This window comes from Protopterus annectens, chromosome 1.part0, assembly GCF_019279795.1.
Source record: "Protopterus annectens isolate FY-2018-M chromosome 1.part0, PAN1.0, whole genome shotgun sequence".
Lineage (NCBI taxonomy): Eukaryota > Metazoa > Chordata > Ceratodontiformes > Protopteridae > Protopterus > Protopterus annectens.
The window spans coordinates 814,788,773-814,805,594 of record NC_056725.1 but is presented as its reverse complement, the minus strand read 5'-3'; positions in this window follow the sequence as shown (position 1 = coordinate 814,805,594).

Sequence of the window (16,822 nt, the reverse complement as noted above, 5' to 3'; positions counted from 1 at the left end):
AGGTTTATTTATATTGTCTCTCCCTATGCATTCCTTTGTAAGTACTTCAGGATGAGTATGCATTGGGCACACAGTGTGAACATCACTCATTTGGGCAGGTGAAGTGGATTGCTTGTAACAGGTCTATGGCCTTAACCAGGGATGTAGTGTTAAGAAACCTGCTACAGAGACGTGCTTTTTCTCCACTCCTTTCTATGGAGAAGCTGGCAGGCATTCCTGTCCATCTTTGGTTGTTTTTCCAAAGTTTGCACCACTAATTAAACCTTAAGTCACAGATACATCCCCACCCATCTCTGAGCCAAGCCCAGTATTCATACTGTTTCAGTTGATTATACAATGCAATGACTGTATGTGCCCTCTTCATGATTTCTTATTTTTTTGCATGTTTGTCACACTTAAATGTTTCAGATTATCAAACAAAATAAATTTTAGACAAAGATAACCCAAGTAAACACAAAATGCAGTTTTTAAGTGATGATTTTATTTATTAAGGGAAAAAACTATCCAAATCTACATGGCACTATGTGAAAAAGTAATTGTCCCCAAACCTAATAACTGACTGTGCCACCCTTAGCAGCAACAACAACTGCAATCAAGCATTTGCGATAACTGGCAGTGAGCCTTTTACATTGCTGTTGAGGAATTTTGGCCCACTCTTCTTTGCAGAATTGTTTTAATTCAGCCATATTGGAGGGTTTCCGAGCATGAACCTCCTTTTTAAGGTCATGCCACACCATCTCAAATGGATTCAAGTCCGGACTTTGACTAGGGCACTCCAAAACCTTCATTTTGTTTTGTTTTTTTAAGCCATTAAGAGGTGGACTTGCTGGTGTGTTTTGGATCATTGTCCTACTGCAGAACCCAAGTGCGCTTCAGCTTGAAGTCACGAACTGATGGCCGGACATTCTCCTTGAGGATTTTTTGGTAGAGAGCAGAATTCATGGTTCCATCAATCACAGTAAGTCGTCCAGGTCCAGAAGCAGCAAGGCAGCCCCAGACCATCACACTACCACCACAATGTTTGACTGTTGGCATGATGTTCTTTTTCTGAAATGCTGTGTTACTTTCACACCAGATGTAACGGGATGCACACCTCCCAAAAAGTTCAACTTTTGTTTCGTCAGTCCACAGAATATTTTCCCAAAAGTTTTGGGAATCATCAAGATGTTTTTTGGCAAAAGTTAGACGAGCCTTTACGTTCTTTTTGGTCAGCAGTGGTTTTCACCTTGGAACTCTGCTATGCATTCCATTTTTGCCCAGTCTGTTTCTTATGGTTGAGTCATGAACACTGACCTTAACTGAGGCGAGTGAGGCCTGCAGTTCTCTAGATGATGTTCTGGGTTCTTTTGTGACCTCTTGGATGAGTCATCACTGCGCTCTTGGGGTAATTTTTGTAGGTTGGCCACTCCTGGGAAGGTTCACCACTGTTCCATGTTTCCTTCATTTGCGGATAATGGCTCTCACCATGGTTTGCTGGAGTCCCAAAGCATTAGAAAGGGCTTTGTAACCTTTACAAGACTGATAGATGTCAATTACTTTGTTTCTCATCTGTTCCGGAATTTCTTTAGATTGCGGCATGAAGTTTTCCTTTTGGGGATATTTTGGACTACTTCACTTTGTCTGACAGGTTCTATTTAAGTGATCTCTTGATTCAGCAGGTCTGGCAGTAATCAGGCCTGGGTGTGGCTAGTGAAATTGAACTCAGCTTTCCCAAAAATGTGATTAACCACAGTTACTTCATGATTTAACAAGGGGGCAATTACTTTTTCACATAGGACCATATAGGTTTGGATAGTTTTTTTTTTCTTAATAAATAAAATCATCACTTAAAAACTGCATTTTTTTGTTTACTTGGGTTATCTTTGTCTAATATTTAAATTTGTTTGATGATCTTAAACATTTAAGTGTGACAGACATGCAAAGACATAAATCAGGAAGGGGTCAAATACTTTTTCATTGCACTGTACGTATATGTGTGTATGTATGAATGTGTCTGTGCATACACACACCTGCATGTATGACATCATTGTCATCACTACTATCACCACTACCACTATCCCACTTTTTCTCATTTTACATGGAGTGTCACATAAACTGTCGAGACCTCTCTCATTTCAGTGATGTGCACTTACTTCATCAGTAGTCATACCCAGCTGGCATTGGTCATCTCTCAGAATCTGTCCATCTCTTGACTGGTTGTCCTCATCTCCTTTTACTTTTCCTGTCTCTCCTAAATGTATTTTAAGATCATCTTCTGCTTTCTTGCACACTTGACTGAACCACTACATTCTGCTCTCCTTGACCTTTTTCTGCTATTTGAGTTACTTTGCTTCAGCCTTAATGACTTTATTTCTTTATTTGTCTCACAATGGGCACCATACTACCCATCTCAGGCAACTCACTTCCATCACCTCAAGCTTCCTCAGTTACCTTGCCTTCATTGTCCACGTTTCTGTGTCATACAAAAGACCTGTTCACAGCGCTGATGTTCTTCATGTTTCACTGTTGCAGTCATTAAATTTGGGTAATCTGCTGGCAGGTTGCCCTCAGTCGGCCTGATTAACAAAGTCTTGGATCCTGCGTCGGTTGTTGTCGCTTCTTCCATGACGTCAGGTCGTCAGTAGTATAAAACATGCAGCGACATCATTACATCAGTCTTTCTTGTCATGCGGCACCCGAAGCAAAAGCAGTTCGCAAGTGCCGGTCAGCCAACTCCTGAAATTTTCGTTTTCGAGTTTCAGAACCAAAGTCTTCAACTTAAAGCTAAGTACCCCGTTGGGGAAACATTTTCTTGCTCCTTACTGATGTCAGTAAAAGTTAATAATTATATTACTTGTGGAAATGTCAAGAAGTAACCAGTAGGATACACCACAAGAGCACTTCTAGTTCAGCAAATCCTTTTATTCCAAAACGAAAAGTACACAGATAAATGAGCGCTTTCGCGTGCTTCTGGCACGCTTCTTCAGATATAAATTAACTGTTCACCCTGGTTCTTTTTATATCAAACAAACTTCACATCATTACCTCAATTAATCAATTTAATGACTCACACCCAAAGTCTAATTGATTAGTGAAGAGATGGCAAGTAGTTACACAGTGCATCACTTTCAGAGCATGTATTTTACTTTTTACAAAAATACTAAAATGCATTTAGTTCTTTCCGAATCAACTTGCTATCATTATATCTCTCATCAGGTTGTCACTTTATATTCCTAATAATTCACTCTAAAAAACAATATTCATAGCCCCTATATTAAAAGTAAAACAATCTAGTTAAAACTTCAAATTAATAATGAGCACCAGCCGGCGTTGTAGCCATTCTCAGGAAAATCCCGTTCCATTTGTTAGCAATTAGTATTCATAACAAGTGAAAGTTGAATCTTTTTACAATATTCATGAATAATATCGCTCTTGTGATGAATATAGGAAAATGCATCGTGCAACATAACACTTTCCATAATATTTGTGTGTCCATCACTATAAAAACGTAAATAAATAATAAACAGCAAATTCATGAGCCATATGTATACAAATTCTATGCCGTACACATCCGGCGTTGTTAGTTACATTCTGCATTGGCTTGGCCGCTTTTCAAAGTGCATATTGCAAGATCTTTTAGGCACATACATAATTTAATTAGATTGTTACAACTAATAATACTATGCTGAATTGAACAGTCTATCATCCAACAAATCACTATCATCTAGATTCCCTGTACACCGTAGTTTCACTCGATGTCTGTTCAGCATTGTCCGATTAAAACAAAAATTAAAATAGTTATTCTATTAAAATAATATTAATACATGAAGTATAAACTAAAATATACCAGCGGTTTTGCTCATATACATTGGAAGAATATATGTATGTATATATATAGCAATTACAAAACCTAAATGAATATATATAAACATATGTATATAATCAAATTAACCCTATCCATAACTCATGAATATATTGCAACTTCTATAAACATAATTCTATACATTAATGTCCTGTCTGGTTATTGTATGAGATACTGTGTGTCTCAAACTGCATAAGCTAAGCAAATATATATGCATATGTATATGGACAGATTTGCCTTATTCATAACACTTAAACGTATGGCGGCAACTATATCATAATTCTATACATTCATATCTTGTCTAATTCCTGTGTAAAATACTGTGTACCTCAAAGAGTTGATAATATTTTATCATGAACTGTGTTAAGGGCTCTGGGTGTCTATCACTGTATTTAACAATATGTTCAGAGAGCAAAGAAATTGTATAAAAGTCTATAAATATGTATATATATATATAAATAACATGTAAGAAATAACATATAATAAATGCTAAAAATATATATCCATATGTGTACAAAGACAATATAAGCAAGTCACATACATTATTCTATAAAAGGTTTGATTGTGACGTAATTGTTAATTCCAGGGTCTCTGTGTGCCCCTAGCCTGAAAATCCATTCCATTTCAAGTTTAGCCAGGGCTCTATCATTGTCTCCCAACCTTGGACTGATACACACCGTCTGTAAAACTCTAAATCTAAAATGGTGTGTGGGATTCAACATTATATGTTTGGCCAAGGCATTTAATTCTTGTTGTTTACGTATATCATAAATATGATTATAAATACGTTCCCTCAGTCTTCTCTTGGTAAGACCAATGTAGAAGGCTGAGCAGAGCGTACAGTTGGCCATATAGATTAGATTCCTAGTATTACAATTTGTCCTTGTCCTGGGTAGAAAATGAAAGTGTCCATGTGGATGGTGGTATTCTTGCATGTTGTTAATGTACGGACACATACTGCAGCTGTTGCATGGATATGTTCCTGGACCACCTCTGTCACAATCATTACATTGACCATTCCTGTGCAAATTGGTGGAAAAGATAGTCTTCAGATTATCACATGTTCGAAAAACAAAACCTGGTATCCCACCCACTATTTCTTTTATTTCATCATGAGTAGATAGGATATACCAGTGTTTCTTGATAATCCTCTTGATTTCATCAATGTCATTAGTGTATTTCAAAATAAAACTAACTTTCCTATTCTGTTTGTTGTATGCTGTTGATACACTTCTCAACCCATTATTTCCTCTGTATTCTCTCAATTGGCCTCTACTAGCCGCATCATTCCTCTGCTCAGCTGGTATAATATTGTCCCTAATCTCTTTAACAATTTTGCTATTGTATCCCCTATCTACAAATAGCTGTTCCATTTTGTCTGCTTCTGTTTTCAATATAACAGGGTCCTTGCATAATCTAGTTAATCTACAAAATTGTCCTTTCATTATGCCGGAGAACATAAATCTCGGATGCATACTGCTGTGTTCTAAGATTGTATTCCTCCAACATGTCTTCCTGTACAACTTAAAAGATAATTTATCTTCTGTATCATAATACAGAGTCAAGTCAAGGAAATTAATCTCACTGTGTGAGTATTCATATGTGAACCTTAGGAACGTAGTTGTTCCTTCCAGGTATTCTACAAACATCCTTAGCTCATCTATAGTACCATCCCATGCCAATATCACATCATCGACAACTCTTTTGTACATGATTATTTTATCCATCCATGCACTGTTAAATATATGTTTCTGCTCCCAGTTGTACAGTACTATGTTGGCGTAGGAATTTGCACATGGGGTGCCCATAGCTACACCCCATGTCTGCAAATAATACTTATTGTGGAACATAAATACATTATAATTCAGTACCAGTTCCAATAGTTGCCCTATTAGGATCTGTCTATCCCTCGAATATCCACTGATGCCAACCATTACCTCTCTTACTGCCTGGGCCCCATACTCATTGGGGATGCATGTGAACAAATCTCGGACGTCCAATGTGACCAGCAATAATTTGCCATATCTAGTTCCAGAGGGTTCAAAGGAGTCTAAATCACTCAGTAGATGTTGTGTGTCTCTGAGTATAGTCTGAACTTTATTCACTAGTGGTCTCAACATTTTCTCTAGAAATTTTGAGACATTATATGTAGCCCACTGCCGACCTGACACTATTGGTCTCATTGGCAACGGGTCAGCCTGTTTGTGTATTTTTGGCAACCCTTTTAATAATGGAACTAATGGTTCTTCTATGCATAAGAAGTCAAACATTTCTTTACTAACTTGTCTGCACATCAGGATGTCATATAACTCATCCCTTACATTTTTAATGACATTCTTAACTCCTTCTAAAGTAAGTTCTTTATACGTGTCATTCTGGGTTAAGGTAGTTTCAATGTTCTTAATATATTCCACTTTATCAATAACCACCACTCCTCCCCCTTTGTCAGCACTAGTAATCAATATATTATCATTGTGCTTAAGTTTCAATAGCGAATCATATTCATCCTTCTCTAAGTTGAAAAATCTATTCCTGACTCGTTTATTAATGTACATATCATAAATGTCTTTTTCAAATGTTTTTACAAAACACTCTACTTTGGGTGACAGCATCGGTGAAAAAGTGCTTCTACTCCTAAGGCTGGTGTCAACAGTTTGCATTTGTTGTACATGATTTTTAAAAAACATTTTCAAGGCTACTTTTCTAGCAAACAGCCTCAGATCTATCAGTGTTTCAGACATTTTGCTGTACTGTGAGGGTACAAAATTCAACCCTCTGCTCAGTAATGATACATCAGATACAGACAAATTGTATTGAGAAAGATTAAATACCAGTAAAGTCAATTCCAGTTCTTTTTCTGTTGTCTCTCGTGTCTGTCGGCAGAGAACTTCCGTTTCTTATTACTTTACCACATTACTTGTGGAAAGCAAATACCTCATAAAAATTTTAATTCATACTGTATTCCTTGCCTAGGCCCTGACCACGATGTACCTTGCTGTCGGTTTTGTACGTTATTTAATCAGTGCACTATCCGTCTTCATTATATTTGTTGCCTCTAAATATTTTGGTTCTTGGTTTAATTATCCAGAAATGTCATCGGTTAGCCATCCGAGTACCGGGATTCTGAAAAAACACAAAGATAAAGACAGAGACAGGCTGCCGAGGTCCAAAACTGCCGACGACGCTTCTCCTAAGCCAGTCGCCAGTTTGCCGGTACTCACTGGGGTGCTTTCGCAGCCCCTGATATCTGCTGCTTCTGATTTGCAAGCCTCTACTGAGACCTATTCGGAGTCCGGTATGCAGCGAGAAACTTCAACTATGGAACCCACGGATGTCTCTACCTTGGATGGGTCCGGAGCTGCTGTGCCGGCACCGGCTTCTGAGGGTGTATTCAGGCCTACAGACTTGCATATTAAATCGACACCTCCTTCATTACTAAGGCCTAAATCTCGATCCATGTCTAAAAAACCGACGCCCAGGCCTCATGCTCAGGTCCCTATGCCTAAAAAAACAAGTGATAAAAATGGCTGAAGATCTAATAACTGTAATCAGGGGTAGTCAACCCTCCCCCCCAAGAGGCCTAGAGCTGAGCTTGATTATGAATCTTCTGATCAGGATTCTGTTTCTTCTGACTCTTCTGATGACCCGGATTTGTTCATACCTACTTATGAGGATTCTGATGCAGAGGATTTTATTCCCTTTGCTTCTACCCCTGAGGATTTTTCTTTTGGGGAAACTTTACTTACTTTAAGGGAGCATTTTCACTGGGAAAGCCAGGAATTTTCTGATTCAAAAATGAGGCTTAGGGATTTCCTTCTTCTACCTCAGCATAGGCCTTTGGCTATTCCTCCTGTACTAGACATTGTCGATGTTTTCTCTGAATCCAGTTTGGCCCCTGAGTCCCTGCCTCCTGCTCCTAGTAAACCTGACAGATACTACAGGGTTCCTGAGCCTCACAAGTTCCTTTTCAAAAATCCTGTTGCAGATCCAGAGACTATGTCTCAGGAGCCCAAGGTCATTAATGCGTCTACTGCTAAAAATCCTACCCCTTCTGATAGAGACTCCAGGGCACTGGATAGATGGGGTAAAAAGGTTTACACTTATGCAACCTTGGCACTCATAGCTTTAAACTGCCAATTTCATATGTTAAAATATCAGCAACATGTTACTGGACTGCTTAAACAGAAAATGATGTTAATTCCTGACTGTGTGGAAAATAAAGATTTATAGGACTTAATGCATTCTGCTGAACAAGTTGGAAAACATACTTTGCAATGTGGTTTTGATTCCTTAGAAACCTCTTGCAGGGTTGCTGTTATTGAGTCTGTGCTTAGAAGGAATGCTTGGCTTAAAGAGCAATCTTTGCCTGATCACGTTAAAGCTAAATTGTTGGATGCTCCTTTAAATCAGGATCGCCTGTTTGGCAACAAGGCTGAAGAAGTTCTTAAAAAGATGGAAGATAAAGCTAAGTCTATGCAAACTGTTAAAGATTTTTTACAAGTGCAACATCCAAGTTTTAGAAGGCACTGGCCTACTAAGAATTGGTCCTTTCCAGTCCCTTCCAGATCCTCTCAAGCCAAACCCAGACACAGCAAAACCCCCAGGTTTCAGTCCCAGGGGACTCTCAGAACTAAGCAGTGGGGGGGGCCTCCACTACCAAATCTGGAAATAACAAGCCACCCCCTGTGGTTAACAGTCTCAATGACTTCCTTTTAAAATTCCCAAGTCCTTATCTTTTGACCATTCCTTTGGGGAGAAAGATTGCTCTTCATGCAAAGAACTGGGAACTCATAACCCAGGAGAAATAGGTTTTAAATATAGTTGCCCAGGGATACAGATTTCATTTCCACACGTTGCCAACACCAAATGGGTGGCCAGACCTGCCCCGAAATCAGTGGGCAGAGGCTCAAAAACAAGTACTTTCCCTCTTAAGCATGGGGGCTATTCAACTGGTACCAGAAGAGGAAAAGGGACAAGGTTTCTATTCCAGGCTTTTTCTGATACCCAGAAAAGACAAATCATGGCATCCAATCCTGGACCTGTCTACTCTAAACACCTTTCTGGAGATTCCAAAATTCAAGATGCTGACTCTTCACCAGTTACTTCCTATGTTAGGCAAAGATGCTTGGTTGGCAACTCTAGATTTAAAAGAAGCATACCTGGACATCCCAATCAGGGAATCTTGCAGAAGATACCTACACTTCAAAGCGGGCTACTTGCATTATCAGTTCTCTGCACTGCCCTTTGGCTTGTCTACTGTGCCCAGGGTATTCACAAAGTGCCTGGCTCCATTTATTGCATTTTGCAGGCAAATAAATATTCAAATATACCCATACCTGGACGATTGTCTAATTCAGGCAGAAAACCAGGGCATACTTCTAAATCATATGGCATTTGTAAAAAGGGTTCTAACTTGTCTGTGGTACACCATAAACAAAAAGAAATTACAGCTGGTACCCTGTCAGCAGATTACATTCCTGGGTGCAAGCTTGAATAAAACTGCCCAGATGGCTTTCCTCATGCCAGAAAAGCAAATTCATGTGGTAACTTACTTCAAACAAGTGGCCACAAAAACTTTGCTATCTGCAAGACAAATACTTCAAGCGTTGGGGTTCATGGCCTCCTGTATTCTTCTAATTCCATATGCAAGACTGCATATGAGGAAACTACAGTGGTATCTAAAAAGTCTATGGGAGTCAACATTGTCACAGCCTGGAAACAATGATTCCTATCATACCTTGCCTATGCCTGGAGTTCCTATGGTGGGCAGAGGCCTGCAACCAAAACAAGGGACTACCATTCACACTACCCCCTGCCGCCCAAACCCTAACTACAGATGCATCAGACTATGCATGGGGGGCTTACCTGGCAGGGAACTGCATTCAGGGCAAATGGAACCCAAATCAAATGCACCTACATATCAATAAAAAAGAAATGTTAGCTGTACAGAATGCTCTAACAGCCTTCAAGGACTACATTCCTCCAGGACAACTAATGGTAAAGACGGACAACACCACGGTTATGTGGTGCATAAACAAGCGGGGGGGGGGTGCACATTCCTACCCCCTCAGCAGACTAGCTATGGCATTGTGGAACATAGCCTTAAGCTACCAAGTACACCTACAAGCTCAATTCCTGCCAGGAAAATTGAATACACTAGCAGATGGACTAAGCAGAAACCTCATGGATCCACATGAGTGGAAACTGGAACCACAAATTTTCAACATGTTGACAAGCGAATGGGGGAGCCCAGACATAGATCTATTTGCCTCCCCCAAGAACTACCAGTTGGACATATTTTGCACAAGGACTCCCCACATACAAGCCTGGAAAGTGGATGCTCTGTACTTCAGCTGGAAAAATCTATCAGTCTACGCCTTTCCCCCTCTGCCTCTGCTCTCCAAAGTTCTACTAAAAGTCAAACGGGACAAATCAAGGATGATTTTGATTGCTCCAGACTGGCCGCACCAACACTGGCACCCCCTCCTGCACAGTGTGTCGCAAATATCTCCATGGCGCCTGCCTCAGACCCCTACCCTGCTGTCTCAGTAGGAGAACCAAATTCTGCACCCTCAACTTCCAACATTGAACTTTGCAGCCTGGCTAATCACTTAAATTCACCCTTATCATCCCTCAGCAAACCTGTGATGGATGTCATCTTGGAGGTGAGGAGACCTAGTACTAGAAAATCATATGCTGACAAATGGAAAAGATTCTGTGTCTGGAACCAATCTTTAGGGATGAGCACAGCAGCACCCAATTTACCTCAGATTTTGCAATATTTAACCGAGATGCTTCAAAGGGGCCTGTCTTTTTCCTCTATTAAAATCCACACCTCAGCTATTTCAGCTCATTATAACACAAAACCACCCCTCTTTTCTCATCCTCTGCTCAAGCAGTATCTCAGAGGGGCAAAAAACTTGAGACCACCCAGGAGAGCTACCCCTGCCTGGGACCTTAACTTTGTTTTGGAGAAACTCACTCTACCTCCTTTTGAGCCAGCTGCTACTGCAGACTTAAACTTTCTTTCTTGGAAAACAGCCTTCCTTTTAGCAATCACTTCAGCTTAGAAGGATATCTGAATTACAGGCCCTTATGGCAGTGGAGCCTTTCATCATCTTTCATGCGGACAAGGTATCTCCCAGGACCAATCCATCCTTCATGCCCAATATGGTTTCCAGTGTGGATCTTAATCAGCCCATTCATTTGCCAACCTTCTTTCCCAATCCACAGAATAAAGGGGAATGGATTCTGTATTCCTTGGATGTGCACAGACTACTAAGATTCTACTTCGATGGGACTAAATCTCGAAGAAAATCTGAACAATTGCTTGTAGCATTTGCTGCAGGGGCAGAGGGGGAAGGCTATTTCAAAGCAAACCATTTCTAAATGGATAAGCTATTGCATTAATTTCTGCTGTAAGCAACATGGAAAACCAATCCCCCAGGGGATCAGATCTCACTCCACCAGGGCAGCATCTACTTCTGCAGCCTTTCTAAGAGGTGTTCCTACCAGGGATATCCTAGAAGCTGCTACCTGGAGTCCTGTACATACTTTCACCAAGCATTATCATTTACCAGTTTGCTCTAAATCCAGAGCTGGCTTTGCCACTGCTATCTTGCAGGGCCTTATAGCTGGCCCTAATGCTGTATAAACTCCTCCTCCCAACCATAGCTTTGGGAATCTACCCAAATGTAATGACTGCAACAGTGAAACATGAAGAACATAGCACAGTTGTGTACACTTACCATAAATGTAGATGTTTGAGTGTATTCACTGTTGCAGTCCTGGTTACCCTCCCTCCAGCCACCTAGTTTTTTCTCTCTATACCTCTACTTTCCTTTACTATGCTTAAAAGCCTTTTTGGTGTATTTGCTTTTGGTTGGAGGTATACTTTTGTATATTTGTGTTTATTTGCTTCCCATTAGGGGGGCACCTGACATCTGAGGCAATAAAAACAGATGTAATGACGTTGGCTGCATGTTTTATACCCCTGACGACCTGACGTCATGGAAGAAGGGACAGCAACCAACACAGGACCCAAGACTTTGTTAATCAGGCTGACTGAGGGCAGCCTGCCAGCAGATTAACCAAATGTAATGACTGTAACAGTGAATACACTCGAACATCCACATTTATGGTAAGTGTGCACAACTGTACTTTTTGTTTATCTTACCTTTTAATGTTTGCTGCATTATTCTGTTGCCCACCATCCCTAACATTTTGTGCTGGTTGGCTGCAGCACTTTTGATCCTAGCTTTGACCTTTTTATTCAAGTTTCCCTTTTCCTCAACCACACATCTCAAATAATTGAAGCTATTAACCTGTTCCACTGCTTTCCCTTCTTTCTAAATTTTAAGCTTCTTTTGAATTCCATTTGTTGCTGTAACTACTGTCTTGTGTGTACTCCGTTTCATCCTGTTTGCGTTTAATTTTGCATTCCAATCCAGTATAATTTTTTAAAGTTCTTGTTCAGAGTCCACATGTAGTCCCATAGTGCATGCAGTATCTTTATTGATTTGTCCCCTTTGACCTGTTTGGTGCTGCAGTTCAGTATCAGGAATGGGAAAACATTCAGAGCCGAACTCTGGTGCACAGCCAGTGTCACTGGGAACTTCTCCGAGTCTGAACATTGTTCATATTCGAGTCATTGGATACTTGTACATAGTCCACAGTAATTCTAATAGGGTTTTGGGGACTTCAAACCACTGCATGACAGCCTAAATCAGCTTATCTGGGACACTGTCATATGCTTTGTCCATGTCTAAGAATGCCCGTATTTTTCCCTATCTCCCACTTTTCCACTATCCATCTCACTGCAGACATCTGATTGGTTATACTGCAGCCTTATCTGACTCTGAATTGCTCATCTTCCATGTAAGTTTCTATTATTTGCATAGTGATTTATCACTCACCCCCTCCTGTACTTTCATGCTTTGTGGCAGGAGTTTGAAACCTCTGTATTGCCTGCATTTTGACTATCCCCTTTATTCTTCTACACCGGCATTAAAATGCTTATTCTCCACTTTGCAGTGTGCATCTCACTGTGCCATGAGTACCCTCATAAGCCATTCTTATAATATACCCAACATTTTAAAACCATGTCTTCTATGACTTCATTTGAGCTTGTCACTATCTCTGGCTTCATTTTCCATTCTGCACTTCATACATCTTCTAAGATGGATGCTACTAATTGTTTATTTTGGCCTATGCTTCTGTGGGGTTTTCTTCATTCAGACCCTTTTTGAAGTATTCCTTCCATCTGCCCTTGATGCCCTCTGGGATTAATGAGGAGATTGTTTTAATCCCCTATGAATGACATCTGCAGACTTCCTTTTTTTTTCTTCCCTTCACTGTCTGGCAAGCTAATGGATCATCATTGTGTCTTCTGCTGAATCATTTTCTAGAAACTAGTAGTTCTCCGAAGCCTTGTTCTTTGCTGTTGTGACTGCTGTCTTCACCTCTTTGTTAGTCAGCCAGTGTTCATAATTAGTCTGGTGCATCTTTTCTGCATTCCGTAGTTTCCTGTACGCCTTTCTTTTGTTAACTTCCTGGACTTCTACATTCTGTCATCTGTATTCCATTTAAGTTACACACCTGACTCAACCTGAATTCTGTTCTGTTATCTTCATACATGTTGTTTTGAGACGTTGCCATTCTTCCTCTGTACTAACTGTACCTCTTGAGGTGCTGCAGTTGTGATATTTTCTTGAACTCCAGGTCTTTTGCTCCAGTCACCTTTCAGTTATTCAGCCTAATGGCTGTTTGTCTTAAGCCTTTTGTGAGCATTAGCTGCAGCTCATTGTGGCCACCAGATGTATATGCTAGAAGCTAACCATTTGATTTTGCAATGCCTGATTTGATCCCAATGCCCTTCCTTTACAAGAAGGAAGCCTACCCTATTTGCACTTTGTCATCTCTAATTTGTGATTTTGTGACTGCCTTCGTAAACTGTGTATTGGCAAGCATTAAGCTATCTGACAGAGATGAGCCCAGAATTCTTTTACCTCAACCATGTGAACCAAAGCAATTTGAATATCTTGCTCTGTCTGTTCTGATATGAGCATCCAGGTCACCCTTTATCAAGACCAGCTCAATCTGACCAACTTGCTTGTCAAGCAAAGACCAGAAGCTGCAATATGAATACCCTCTTCTCTTCACTATAGTAACCCTGAAGTGGAGCATAGCCTGCGATCACAAAGATTGATTCATCTTTAAACTTCCAGAAAAAGGAGACTGCCTTTTCTGGACAGCATATTGTCCAGAAAAAATAAAATCAAGTATCTACAGGAGAGCTACTAAGCAGGAAAGTGGTCCGGATTGTGAGGAACACTCCACATTTAAGATCGACTTAGCTCACTGTTGAACAGTGTGCTTGAAATTCTAAATTGTAGCACTAGGAACCTGAGTGTTGTAAAAAAAATAAATAAAACAGAAAAAAGTGTGTGTGTGTGTGTGTGTGTGTGTGTGTGTGTGTGTGTGTGTGTGTGTATGTGTGTTTGCGCAAATTAATGCATGTATGAAAGTAGAAGAGACTGTGTGTGTGAGAGATCAAGAGAGTGAGAGTGATCAAGTGATCTTGTGTGAATGAATGCATGTATGAAAGCAGAAGGGACTATGTGTGTGTGTGTGAGAGAGCAAGAGAGAGAGAGTGAGATGAAAGCAGAAGAGACTGTGCTAGACATACCTCTCAAGTGTACCTCATTACGAGGAACGTACCTCATTTGGGGTCTTAAAATGTTCACGTTCCTCGAAGTTCCTCAAAGTTCCACATTGAAAGACTCTGTCACACATTTAGTGTTAGGAATTTTTTAAATTAAATCCAATGTAAATAGAAATTAATCATATTAATTCATTAAAAGATCTTCTTTATAAGTAAAACCAGCATATTTTAACCATCCTATGACCTTCCTAGTTGAAGTTGTTAGTAAGCCATTAGTATGTGTTCCACATTTTGCCCATTTGTTCCACATTGTGAGGGCTCAAGCTCAATGCCAAGAAATGTATTGTTATCCCCTTTGGGAAAAAACATGTATCCATGAATTACCATATAGGTGGAAGTACACTAAACACAGAAAGTGTGATAAGAGACTTAGGGACACAGGTGGACAGTGGTCTCACCTTCGATAACCACATCGCCACAACAGTCAGGAAATCCTTCTATGTGGCACACCTCATCACGAAGGGCTTTTCATCCAGAAAAAAGGAGGTCATTGTCCCACTGTACTCATCCCTCATTAGACCCATTATAGAATACAACGCCCCATTTGGTATGTACCTCTCAAGACATCTGCAACAACTGGAAAGGCCTCAGAAATACCTCACTAAAAGAATCACAGGCCTAAAGCAGATGCCCTACGCTGACCGCCTTAAAAAACTCCAGCTATACTCTGTCACATATCATCTACTCATAGGCGATCTCTGCTTAACATACAAGGCCATGTCAAACCCAGAGCTGTTGGACATGCTACACTTAAAGAAATCCCAATCCCTCAGAGCTGCACGCTCCAGGGATCTAAACCTTGTCATCACAATAAACAAAACATGCTGGAGGGATAGGTTCCTGACCCAGAGACTCCCCAGACTCTGGAACAGATTGCCCATACATGTCAAGCAGAGTGCCTCTTTGGACCTCTTCAAGAGGAACCTTGACGATTGGATGGGAGAAAGGAAATTCACCCCAGGGATCACGTCAGTTGCCCTGCTAGACAGGGGTCCAGGAAAGTAAATAATGTGGGAAGAAATAGCCAGGGAATTGGTATGGCTAGGCTTGTATAGACCCTAGGGCTGATAGCCTAGTACCAACCTATGAACCTATGAACCTATGAACCTAGTGTTCCTCATTTTGGAGATGGAAGGTTGAGAGCTATGGTGTTAGAGAGAGTGAAGAGTGAGAGCGAGTGATCCACAGGCAGCACTTAAGAGGTTTGCGCATACCTATCAACCTCTTTCAGCAAAAATCTGGGCAAAGCTATACATAATGGGTGGACAAAGGACCAACAATTGGGACACTTTTTAAATATTGCTCTTATAAACTTAGAAAGTAGATAGAACAACAGGTGTTGCATTAGCATGAAGTTTCTGCACTGTATTAGTCTGAAACTCAAATGGCTGTCATTATTTTCTGACTACAACCCTCAGTGATTTGCTAGAAAACCACATTTTTATGAGCAACAGACCAAAAATATGAGGTAAAAATCTGTACAGTTGAGCGATATGGGTTTGTTTGTGCACCTCTCTTCTTAGCTCAAGGTATCCGAATAAGCCTAAAATTAACAGGAGACAAGGGCTCAAAATTCAAGCATATTTTAAATGATTTGTGTTCTGAAATGTGGTGTGTGTGAGAGAGAGAGAGAGAGACAGAGGGAGATATTGCGATCAGCCATTTGCAGCAGCAGTGAAGGGGTTTGCTTACTGCTGGACCTTTTAGCTGAAGACATCTGGATAAAAGCCTGAAATAAATGGGGAACAAAGACTCAAAAATAGGAAAAGGTTTTAATTATTGCTCTTATAAAATTTCAAATTTGCTTAAATAAAAGGATTTGTGTTAGCATGAATTTTCTGAAGGAAATAAAAGTTTGAAACTCAAATGTATTGTCATTATTTAGTAAATTCAATCTCCAGTGACTGGCAGCGAACCAAATGTTTTAGGAGTAAGGGACGAAAAAATAAATACCTGGACTTTTAAAGTGTTATATTTTGGATGTGAAATTCTTCCTCCAACACCATGTACATATACTACAGCAAGTGTGAAACATTAGGTGGAGGAACTATTTTACATCAGAAATATATAAAACAAATAATATAGTAATAAAAAATAAGTAAGTAAACACGGCAGTTTTACAAACATTCCATTCTCTAAGCACAGTAATGCCCTCCAAGGCATACATATAATCACAAACACACACACACACACACACACACACACACACACACACACACACACACACACACACACAAAATCAAGCAGACATGCGCACA